Genomic DNA, 12,536 nt, shown 5'->3' with positions numbered 1-12,536 from the left:
GAATTGAGAAATAAGAGAATGGGATTTGAGTCCTACCATTGCCAGTAACTAGCTATGAGACTTTGAGTCAGTCCCGTCACATCTCTGAACTTCAGTTTCCTGATATGTAAAATGATTATAAATAATATAATTCATGAAAGTGCTGTGATACAAAGATATCATTAATCATGTAGGAATTATTGTATTTCTGGGTTTGTAACTGTACACAAACTTCATTTCATTTCTTTAATATAGGTTTTTTTCCCTCTGATTCAAGCTGGTTTTGCCCAGATAATGGCATTGTGACTCACTTGCTTTTTCCACCCTTATCTTTCCACTTCTGTATGCCTGCTCTTTTAAACATTAACCTTAGGACAGATTAACGGAGCCTCAGGTCTAAAGTCATGAGGACAGTAAGTTTCGGTTTCACTAAGGATAGCATCTTAGCCTTAGGTGTGTTTCAGCTCCAGACATATTGAGGCAGAGCACCCCACAGGCTATGGGACCAAGCCTCGGGGACCAGCAGGATAGCGCTATGGGTGAGTCTAGAACCAAACACAATGATCGGTTACCTCATCCCCCTCCAATTGCCCAATTAGTAGCACCCAAAGCCCCAGTTTCCATGACTACTGATATTTTCCTAAATGATCTGTACCTCTGGGAAGTATAGTTATTGAGAGCAATAGCTTGCTTGTGTCTCCAAGACTTGCAACTCTCTAAGTAAACCTTACTTTCTTTGCTGCAAAGCATGCATGTATTTCTTCTTTGGCTCAGACTCATGCAGGCAGATGGACTTCTTTTGCTCCAATAACAGGTCTTGCATTGTTTCAGAAACAATGCTTATGCAGATTCTTTTTGTGAAATAAGGAAGTGAGTTGCAGTGAGTACAACTCTGAATAATAAAATGGTTACTATGGAACATACTCACTGAATGTACTTACAATAGCCTCCTGAAGACCCAGACTTACTTTTGCCTACTTCTATCTAGATTTTCCTACAGCCTCTTACCAATCTCTTTACTCATCTGACTTTACTCAATGACTCCAATAGATATCTGCTACTTGTAAATCCAAGTTGAGGTATAGTAAAAGAGAAAGTTATTTACACTTCAATTTCTATTGAGTTCTCTCATAATAATTTTCTATTAACATACCAGGTGAATGTGGGTGACTGATCAGAGCAAAGGAGCAAAATTTAAAAGTAGACATCTCTCTTGGGTAAGCAAAATAAAACTTTATTTACTGATATTTATTGATTGGAAATGTTTTATTATGCATATATAATTAAGTAAAACAAATATTACAGAGATGATAAAAGGGAAAAATACATATAAAATGAGATATTCTTCTACCTTTATTATTAAAACTCAGTTTTTTATTTGTTTGTTTTTCTTCCTGTGATAAGATCTTTTCAATCTTGTGATAAGGTTTAGTTGATTGGCCCTCCTTTAGGAGAGATTTTTCTGAGAGTTTACCTTCTGCCCAATTTTATTCTTTTTTCTATCACAAAATATTTCCATGACCCAGCAGTTTCTGTCTCAACGGCTCCTCCTTTCTTCATGTCTGACCAGTTAGAACTACTCAGTTATTGCTTCTCATCTATGTATGGAAGAGCTACCCTCTTCATTCTTTCAAAATTCTCTTTCTCTAAGAAAACTCTTATGTTAATATTTACTTCTTCAAGAACAACAAACTTAAGATGAGTATGATGCGATATATAACAATCATAGGTAGATTTCTAATTAATAAAATTAATAAAAAGTATATATATATTGCTCTAACCAGTCACCGCTCTCATCTCACCTGGTGTGTGTGTGTGTGTGTGTGTATGTGTGTGTGTTTGTGTGTGTGTGTGTGTATTACTATACGTATTACTTTCTAGAGTATTGGTTCTGGTGTCATTAAAGATTCTTATCCAGAAATGCAATCTTTCCTCTTCTTTTTCAATATAGACACCACATTTAATGTGCAAAACTTTATTATTCATTATTCCTGCCCCATAACTTGGTTGAATGCATTGCTATATCAAGGGCCTCAGTTAAGAGTGTTATTATTAAACTTTTAGTAATGGAGCCTCCTCATATAGTCTCCTCATGAATGAATGTTCTCGTCTGCCAAAACATGGCAGGCCCAGTTTTTTTAAGAGATACTAAAACTTGCTTAAAACTACCCTAACTGCTGAATTAATAACATTAATTTCTCTATTTTGTTTTCTTCTCATGTTTTTGTTGTTGTTGTATCTTTCACAGTATTTATATTTCCTTGTAGTTTTTACAACTTTCCTACTATGTCACATTGTTAATAAAATCAAACTACATTTCTAACTGCTCAAATAGTAGCCTGAATTAGTATGATCATAAAAAAAAAAAGTTACTTGGCTTGCTTAAATACAACCATCAATATGGTATTAAAGGCTAATACTTAGAATGATAAAAGTAACTGTGACTTAGCATATGTATGGTATTTTTATTTTTTAGTAGGCTTATGTGCTGGCTGGAAAATTACTGCTTGGCTATCGCCCATGGGAACATAGGCTATCTCCAATAAGCTTTCTGCTTCTGTACCCCCGCTTGCACAAATGACTTGATAGGCTATCACCCATGGGAACATAACATTCTAACAATAAGCTTTCTGCTTCTGTACCCCCGCTTGCACACCTGACCTGTGGGTTGACAGGTAGTGAATAAGAGAAAAATAGACCTTTGTGTTTAAGACAGAATGAGGAATGGGATTTAGGGCTTAAAAACCCTGTACTTCTACATTTCGGGGCTGCTTAATTTGGGGTCTGCGTACCCCTGGCAGACCCAGCTGGCTGAATAAAGAGCGTGTTTCCTATAACTTACTGATTTCTGGTGGTCCGTGTGTCTTTCGGGGGCTGGCGGCTACAACATTTATAATCATATTTTCTTAGAGTTCAAAAAGACCCAAGTTCAATCCTCTCTCTAAAACAGGAATTCTTTCTATGTGAAAAAATAATTTTTGATTTGGAAGCAGAGAAAAATGTTGGATAAGTAGATTTTTTTCTTTTTTGAATAAAAGAAATGTGATATCTTTTGCAAATCTAAGCTAATAGTCTGAGATTAGTTTATTGCATTTGTAATCATATCTAGAAGGGTAATCAATTGAACACACTTTGGATAAAGGAACAAGTAAGGTCATATTTTTTTATTATTTAAATCAAAGCCTAATAAAGCCTTTATATTGAATTGCCCTTCATAATATTAAGTTTCTCTCCTCTTCTTTGGTCACCTTCCTTGTGAGAATCCTAAATTCTCAGAGTGTTTACACATATTCATGATATTTGCATTAAGAAAGCAACTCCCCCTGAGGCTGGAGTGTGTCAAATTGCCTCTCTAAACTCATTATTCTAGACCATGCTTTATGGCCTAAAGTGAAAGCCATTTCCAAAGAAATTCTCCCCTCACTGATGCCATCTTAGCTGCTATGCAATGATCCTGGCCATGTATTGGAGATACTCTGGGTTGGTCCTGTTTTCCTCCTGGCACTGGTTCTCACCTGGGAAATTTTGAGACACAGCTTCTCTGACTCTCTGAAGAGCACTAGGTGGCTGCGATCACTGCTGCCCCTCAAAAAGTTTGTTTCTGTGGCAAGCAAGGAAAGCGGCTACCAAAGTAACATCCTTAGACATGTTTGTGTCTTTCCACAATGCCAGGTTACTTAGTGGAACCTTCTCAGATAAACCCATTAGGTACCCATGCAGATTAACACACGACACACAGAAAGGGAAAGTACAAAGTCTTACACATCAGAGAAAAGGGATAAAAGTCCTTAGTGTCTGCAAAATGAGCTCTGTTAACTGGAGGCACAGATAGCTGTGCATTGGTCGCAAGCCAGCGGCAAAGACGGGCAGATCAGAGTCTTTGGCTCTCAGCACACCCCTCCATGATGCTCTCAGGTTTCAAGCTGGGGCATTGTCTATCTGAAGTGTTTAGCTTATATGGACTTTACAAGGTGGGATCCTTAAACTTATTGGCTCCTGCAGAGTGGAACTTCTCCAGAGCTGTCACCGCTGATGATTCTGCAGTTTGGGGAGTTTCAGTCACACCCTAACGGTTTTCCCATTATGTGTCAATTGACATTACTGTCATGGCTCCCAGGGAATACATTTTATAAAGTCCAAAAATGTTCTCAATTCTTTATGCGCTATACATTCCACTCCTTGATTCTTTGATGCTATATCACAGATGGTGAGGAGGAATCACTTATATCCTAAAATCATGCAAATAAAATACTAAAATATAATACTAAATATAATACTAAAATTTAATCATGCATTATATTTTGACCTGGCCATGAAAGGCCAGTGGTACTTATTACAAATACAAGCCATCAAACAGTGTTTCACAAACAAGTATCCAATAAGTATAACAATAAGTATATCCAATAGCAAGTATAATTAATGCAATGCTCTGAGAATGATTCCAAATAGTTGAGAAAATATTATAAAGTCCTGACTTGATCCAGTTAATAAGGTTCCAATCTGACCATGATCTTTTCCAAACAGTAGATGTGAAAGTTCTTTCAATTAATTGCCAAAAAGAAAAACATTGGTTGAGTTCAGATATAGCCTTAGTTGATAAAATATTTGTACTTAATATTGCCACTGCTTTGTGTAGATTCTTAGCTTGGGTTCCCAAGCAGTGATTTCCGTTTTAGTGAGTTTACGTAAGGAATACAATGACAGTAAATGATCTTGACTGTGTTTATCTCCTGTTTCTATATAGAGCCAAGGTGTTTTTTTTTTTTTTTTTAATATTAGTATAATATGACTGTGGGAACTCTCTATTTCTGGTATGTATGTGGCCAACCTAAATATATTTGTAATACAGGTAGTGTAAGTAATATTTATAACATTTGTCAGTTTAATACACTCATTCTGTACAGTTCATTATTATATCTATAATAAAAGATAGTAGTATACTTGGAGCACAATATCCATTAATATTCTCCTAAGTTCAGGTTTATTTCAGGTAGGGCAAGTATCTGGGGGAGAATTTCGACTAAAAATGGTATTAAAGAGGTGTAAGTATAAAATATGTGGTCTGACCATTGGAATACCATTTCTTTTTCTAAGTAGTATCCATCTACATATAGTGGTTTTTTATTGGATGTATTATTTGATTTCTAATTACTTGTGGTATTGCCATAATATGATAGGCTAAGGGGGATTGTCTTATTAATTCAATGAGATTAATTTCACATTCTCCATTACCTTTACAACCCCATTATTTAGTGAGGTTAAGCTGTACTAGGGCTGTGTCCCATGAGTCAGATTGTCCTTTTCCAAATGTAACCAGGTTCCGAACACCATCCCAAGCCTTTACCAATAGTTTTTCTTTTTTTTGTCCTAGTTGCTGTTTTTCAATTGTATCTCTTAACGTAAATAAGTTAGTCTTGAGTATTTCTACCTCTTGATTTATGTTATATTTGGATTCTTTGTTGTATTCTTCCATGTCTGATATGTATGTTAAAATTTGGTGTACTTGTTTTAATGTATGTGACATTTCTCTTTGTACCTTTAGCATTCCCTTATGTGCAGTATTAACTATATATCTAAAATCAAATAATTTGGTCTTGATCCCTCATATTTCTGCTTCTCGTATTCAAGCAATAATGAAGTTAGTAATTATTCCTAGTCCTGCTAATAGTTGTAATGATTTTCTTAATGGTGTTTTATCTAGAGGTGGTAGATCAGGTAGTATTAGTGGTTTAAATGTTACTCCATAAGCTTCCAAATCTTTACATTGGCATATCACTTTAGTTACATCAACTCGTTCCTTATTAAATGTAATCTGTACTTTTCTAGGTATGGGTTGGCATATGATCCTTAAAGGTTTGGTTTAGTATGGGTTCAAATATATTAGGTTTTAAAAGTTTTGGTGCTGGCCTAATTATTCCACATATCTACTGTGGTTTCCATTGTGCTCTCCTCATGCATATTGTGGCATTAAAATATCCTCTCTGAATTATACAAAGTCCTGTGGAACTGTTCTTAACGTGGCATTCTTCCTAAGATACTTTTTTTTTTACCTGTGAATATTGGTAACCTATTATCTATTCTAGTTACATTATGATATATAGAGTGTTGCACTGACCATGTAGTTAATGTCCATTGATCTCCTCTCTGCATTACTATATCAAAATAGTATGATCCAAATCCTGGATCTATACTGTCAAATATTCTGGGTTCAAACTTGCTTTTAATGTCCTCCACCTTTTTATTCCTGTTCTCTGTATGGTATTTTCCTTAGGTAGGCGTATTGTACATAATCATCAGATTTATGTTGGCATATTGCCAACATCAAGGGCTTACTGTATAATTCTGGCTCTACATATTTCTTTGATTATGTTACATTGTAACTTTTGTTATGTGGTTGGAATAAAAAGTTTGAGATTTTACTCCTTTTTGTAGGTATGGTCCTAGTACTATGGGTGATGATGCTGTAAATTCTGGATATAATCTAAATGAATGTAAGCATGTAAATATGAATCCATAATGATTCTTAAAACTAAGTATTTTGTTTTTTTCTTGTGGTTCTGTGACTAATTTTCTATGAATATTTTACCTATGGTGCATTTGATAAGCAATGTGAGATGTTTTGATTTTTAGATATTTTATATGTAGTTATTTTATATGTTATGAATGGTATCATGAAAGGTCTTTTCACCTTTTGCTTCTTGATACCTTTCCAGTGATATTCTATCAAGTAGAATTTTTGTCTATGATAATGTATTTCCTGACTAGTTTTGTCCAACATGTAATGATGTGTAGTCCTTTATCGATTAATGATATGTTCCAAAATCCCTGTATTCTTAGTATATTATTGAATGCACTTATATTAAAATGAATATTGTTATACGATAGTATGAATGTAGTTTTGCATGACCTAGCTGCCTCACATGGTTGTACAACTAGATCTTCAGTTGCTGTGGTATTTGTTGTAGTGGTCTATTTCAGTATATTATTAGTTTGTAAATTATATGTGGACACAAGATCTAGTCTTCTGCTGTAATATGTACTTCTCCCTCTGGTGTGATGTCCGTCCAATGTAATTATATGTTAAAACAAGTTAATATGGGCTCTACCTTGATATCCTGATTATTGTTCATTGTTCTTGAATTTAGTTGGGCTTCTTATAATATTTTTCCCATCATTCCTTGTGTTACATTTCCCTGTAATCCTAGCATGCATGTATAGCTGTACTGAGAACAGTGTTTCCATGTCCAGTCTGTTCTGCTTATTATCTTTCCTGTTTTGGTAAGGGTCCTACATGTGCGTGAGTGTCTGTTAATATTAGTGGTGGTTATTTTCTATTGCCAATTGAGCTCACTCAGTGCTAGTATCCCTGATTTCTTATCAAAGTATTGTTCTGGTGTTAAAGAATCCTCTAGTTTTGAGTACATTATTTTATCATGAACTGTGTATACTCCTAGGCAAAAATTTTCAAATCTTGGAAAATTAGGGAATCCTATTAGTCCGTATTCATAATATGTTATTCCCTGGTCTCCTACAGTTATATTTTTCTGGGTATCCACAGGCATAGGTATCTTATCCATTTGTGGTGCAAATTTAAATTGTAGAGCCTGATATCATGGTATAGGTGTATTTGTTATAGTGAGTGTAGTTGCGTTATCTTTGGTGCATGGGATAGCTTCCTCTTCTTCCTCATCTCCTTCTCCATTAACTTGCTCATAAACCTGATCTGGTTTATACCAGATGCTGGTTAATACCAGAATAGGTATGTTAGTTTGGTCAATGAACTATAAAATGCTGTCAGCAACTCCATATATGGTGGATTTGCTGAGGTCACATAGTGTTGTATATGCAAGATAATGGTAAGGTCCTGAATATTTTTTCTATTTTTGAAGTATTAAGCTCTATACGTTTTTCCAAAAGGCCTTCATCTAATAGTTTTGAATTAATTATAAGTGCTGATCATTGGTTAGATATGTTAGTAAATTCAGGGTTATATATACATATAAATGGTTTGGTGCATTTTGTCACGTCTATGTTGGAAATTTTCCAAGAATGGAAATTTAGTGGTCCAGAATCCTACTGGCATAAATGTTAGGCCTTCGGTGTCTTTTTTCCATAATGCCCATGTGTCATAATCTTGTGTATATAATATGTCTAATTTTAATTTAGATTCTTTAGTAAGATAATGTACTGTGCTGAATATCTGAATCTATTCTTTGACTAATTGTAAGGCCTTCTCTTGTTTTTCTTTCCACACAAAATCTCTGCCTTCCTAGTCACTAAATATATAGGCTTTAAAATTACTGTTAAGAATGGTAGAGCTGTCTCTAATATCCAAGGAGTTCAATTAGTCTTTGTGCCTCTTGTTTATTTTTAGGTGCTGAAAATTGTCGATTCTTGTCTAGTACAGTGCTGGGGATTTTCCTACCTTCTGATGACCATGAAATGTCTAAAAATCTTGCTCGTGGGAAATGACACAGAGATGGTTGAGGCAGAATACGAACAAGGGTCTTCTTGCTCCAAATCCAGAATAGCTGCATTACTCTATTATGTTCAGGCTATTTTGTTAGGGAAACATCTGTAGCTTTTCTTTTGGGGACAGAGCATCTGGGGGCCAACAAAGAGTGCACATGCTTTCTTAGCGACAGTGGTTTCCTTCCGCTAACGTTTCAAGAATTGTTCTTCCCCTCTTTCTTTCCTATTCTCCATGAGGGTATAGAGTAGCTTATATTCACTGTGGCAGGTATTTGAGCTTTCTTGTCCTGGAGACATGCTGCTCCTCTCCTCTCACTTCCTTATGACCTCATTCAATGAGAAGTCCAAGCACAAACGAACTTAGCAATGTGGATGCAGGAAACTTGCTGCTATCTGGGCAGCCTAAGTGTTGCAAAAACCAGTCCTGCTGGCTTCCACTATTGCCAAATTGGGGAAGGTTCTTTCTCAACTCACCCACTCATATGGAAGTTCTTGCTCTGTTCCAGTAACCTTTTCTCTCAATTTCCTTAGTTTTCTTTCACAATTACCCATGTCCAAATTTCTTTCCTTAGCAACTAGGGAACTGAGGGCTTTGCTTTTAGTGAGGTTCTGAAAACTGACACTGAATTTGATAACATGAAGCTTCACAAAAGAATAGATTGTAAGGGCAAAGGGGAAACTGAAGGCAAAATCTTGGGGAAGAATCAAGTAGTCCAAATAAATAATTTAGTCAAAAAGGGTGTGGTGAGTCATGGGAGAAATGTAGCTCCAAGGCCAAGGTGAGAAGAAAGGTAAGGGCTAGCCTAGAAGTACCTAACAGACAGAGTGTGAGGAGTTTTACTGAAGTGCTCCAGATAAAGACAAGGCCCCTTTTTTAAAAGTCTGGAGGTACCATCTTTGTTCCAATTCATTTACTCTTAACTTGAGAATCTCAATTTCAAGTGGTATGAAGGAGATGGAGGTCTCAAAAGCTTCAAGCCAAGCTGGGTATTCCATAGAGAAACTTGGGGAAAATCACCCTACGCTCAGTTAAAGGACATTGGGGACATTTGAGCAAAGCCAGCAAGACTCAAAAATATGAATTTTCATTAGCCACAAATTAATATCCCAGTACTACAGGAAGAGTTCCCTACCTTCTTACCCATTCTATTTTCTACTACCTAGTGCTCAAATTCGAATTTGATACAGACCATACAACTCTTTATTATTGTTAAATCGTTTATTTTAATTTACTTTTTCTGCCAAACTTTGTTCCAACTCCTTTCCTTTTCACCTAGGAATCTCAATTTCAGTGCTCTCAAACTTCAATCAACCCTAAAGTAATTCTTTTCCAAAGTAGATTCCTGGAGAAACTACTTTGTTTTCAGAACTCTTACCATGTTTCTAAATCAGTAAACAATTAAACAACTCTATAGTAAAAGTAATTAAACAGTATAATATAAGTAATCTCATGAGACAGTAAATGATTAATGTCCAAATGTACATCAATAACTATAAGTTAGGAGACAGAGGTTAGAAATGATTAATTTTTTTAAAAAAGAAAAATATTAAAATCACATTGGGGGTGCGAAAGTCTAGTATGTAACATTTGGCTTGCTTACTTAAACAATATGTTTTGTCATATTTAGAATATAATGTATATTTGTTTTATTGAAAAAAATATGGAAGGAGTCCCCTCACCCTCATCCCCTTATATTTATTTGAAGAACTTAAAAAACAATAGGAACCAAAAGCCTAGAGAAAAAATAATGGATTTTTCTTTTTTTGTCCCCAAGTATTTACAGGTCTAGTTACTGGCCAATGGAAACATAGAAACTTGTCCTGGGGAAATTTCCCAGGGGAATTGCCTTTGGAGGATGGGAAAGATTTACATAGGAGTAGAAGCGGAGAGATAGTTTATTCTAGTTAGAAAAGTGTGCATATAAGTACAAACGCAGTAATGTGAAAGGTTGTAACAGAGATTTTTGAGCCAGAGATGGGCAGAAGAGCAAACTTGAGGTGGTATGAATCTTACTTTCCTTTTAAAAGAGCTCCAAATTTAGCTGAAAAGTGTGATACATTTTTTCCTTTTGATAAATTCTGCTTCTAATTAAGACATACTTATCAATTTACTCAACAAATATTTACAGAATGCTTCCCTTTATGTGGCAAGTGCACAGTATATGTTCTCAACAAAGTACAAAGAAACCATTTACACATAATTAATTAATATATTTTATGAGCTAAAAATTAAGACAAAAATTTGAACACAGAACTGCCCTTGAAAGAGGCAAATGGTTATTGTAAGTATAATAGGTGTATAGGTTTAGGCAAAAACAGGGAGGATCCATTTATCTCAGAGAGGCACCGAGGTGCATGAGCTTCCCCCAGAGGTGGGATTGAAAGAATCCTGACTGACCATATGGTACAAGGAATAAACTATAAGAATTATCTCACTTCAAATTAAGAACACCATCATAGAATGCTAAGTAAAACATAAGTGCCTGTCATATAACAGAAGCTCAATATATGGTTACTGAATAAATGAATAAATAATTCAAAGTCATTTTGATACATATTACAGGTATTCTGTTTCGACAGTCAATATAATGTTTCATAGCACAATAAACAAATGTCTGGTTCCCACAAAGTATTTTATTATTTCCAAAAGATATCAAGAAAAAACAAAACTTTAACAATTTAGAAAATTGGTAAATACTAAGGTTTTCCCACTAAGAATTTAAACAATGTTGGTAATTGACAATGATTTATTTCTTAAACTTTGTGAGGGTGCATTACATGTTTATTATATTACCTTTAATTCCTTATAAAGCCTTTCTTAACAAATTTGCTTAAAATAAATGAAAATAAATTTTATGAATTAGAAAACAAACAAATATTATTTTGTTCCCTGCCAATCTATAGGGTCAGATAAGGATTTGAAGCTGAACTTGAAGGTGAAGAAGAGTGAGCAGAAGAACCTCTGGAAACTGCCCTACGTGGCTGATCTGGGGGTGTTACAGAATCCATTCTGCTGGAATTTGGAAAATTTTTACTAACCAACTTATTTCTCTGTTTTTCTATATATGATGAAGTTTTGCAAAAGTCTGAAAATATGATAAGATACATTTTTTAGAATGCTGATTAGTACCCAGGACACTAATATGACTCAACGGAAGAGTCATGGATCTACTTTAGCCTGGCTTATATCTGCCATTGAATTCAGTACTGGGAAGCCCAGGATCTGTATTATGGAAATAACCCTTTCTCAACATTTAAACCAGCTACTAATGAACTGGGTCTGAATTCCACGTCAAAGTTTCCTATAGATTGATCAGAATTTTACTTAGCCTCAGTTCATTAATCTGCTGGCACCTTTGGTGGGGGGCAGGTGAGGAAGCACAGCGTTGTCTTTCAAGGAAGCAAAAACTGCTCCAGACCTAAAATGTCCCTAATTAACGATAAATTTATTAGAAATTTAAGGGATGGAGGAGTGGGCTTCATTCCAAGACTACCCAGAAGTAATTCTGGAAGAAAAATATAGTGCCTTAACTGTCTACACTTATTTAAAATTAGACATGCAAACATACTAGAGTGTTGTTTTCTCTTTAAATTTATAACAACTTAATGTGTGTTTTTTAAAATAAAATTTGTATACCTTGATACTGAAGAGTGAGAAACTGGAAGCTTTTCTGCTAAGATCAGGAAAAAAGTAAGAATAAATGTCCCCTCTCACTATTCCTTTTCAACATTATACTAAAAGTCCTAGCAAATGCAGTAAGACAAAAAATGGAAATAAAATGTATAAGACTGAGAAGGAAGAAATAAAACTATCTTTGTTCATAAATGACACAATTATCTATGTGGAATATATTATAGAATTAACAAAAAATCTCCTGTTGCTAAGAAGTAATAAGAACAAGGTTGTAGGATTCAAGATTAATATACAAAAGTCAATCATTTTTTTATATACCAATAATGAACACGTAGAATTTGAAATTAAAAACATAATACCATTTACAGTCTTACTTCCCAAAGTGAAATACTTAGGCACAAATCTAACAAAATATATACATGATCTATATGAGAAAAACCACAAAACTCTG

At 34.8% G+C, this 12,536-nt stretch overlaps 1 long non-coding RNA gene across 1 annotated transcript; it reads left to right on the top strand.

The window, feature by feature from the left end:
- Positions 1 to 359: 359 nt before the first annotated feature.
- On the top strand, positions 360 to 12,280 carry LOC107196221. Its single transcript, XR_003048186.1, has 4 exons — positions 360 to 518; positions 1,136 to 1,196; positions 6,412 to 6,470; positions 11,356 to 12,280. It is a non-coding gene; the product is annotated as an uncharacterized LOC107196221 (long non-coding RNA).
- Positions 12,281 to 12,536: the final 256 nt, after the last annotated feature.

This window comes from Pteropus alecto, unplaced genomic scaffold (assembly GCF_000325575.1).
Source record: "Pteropus alecto unplaced genomic scaffold, ASM32557v1 scaffold270, whole genome shotgun sequence".
NCBI lineage: Eukaryota > Metazoa > Chordata > Mammalia > Chiroptera > Pteropodidae > Pteropus > Pteropus alecto.
This window is presented reverse-complemented; position numbering and strand designations above follow the sequence as displayed.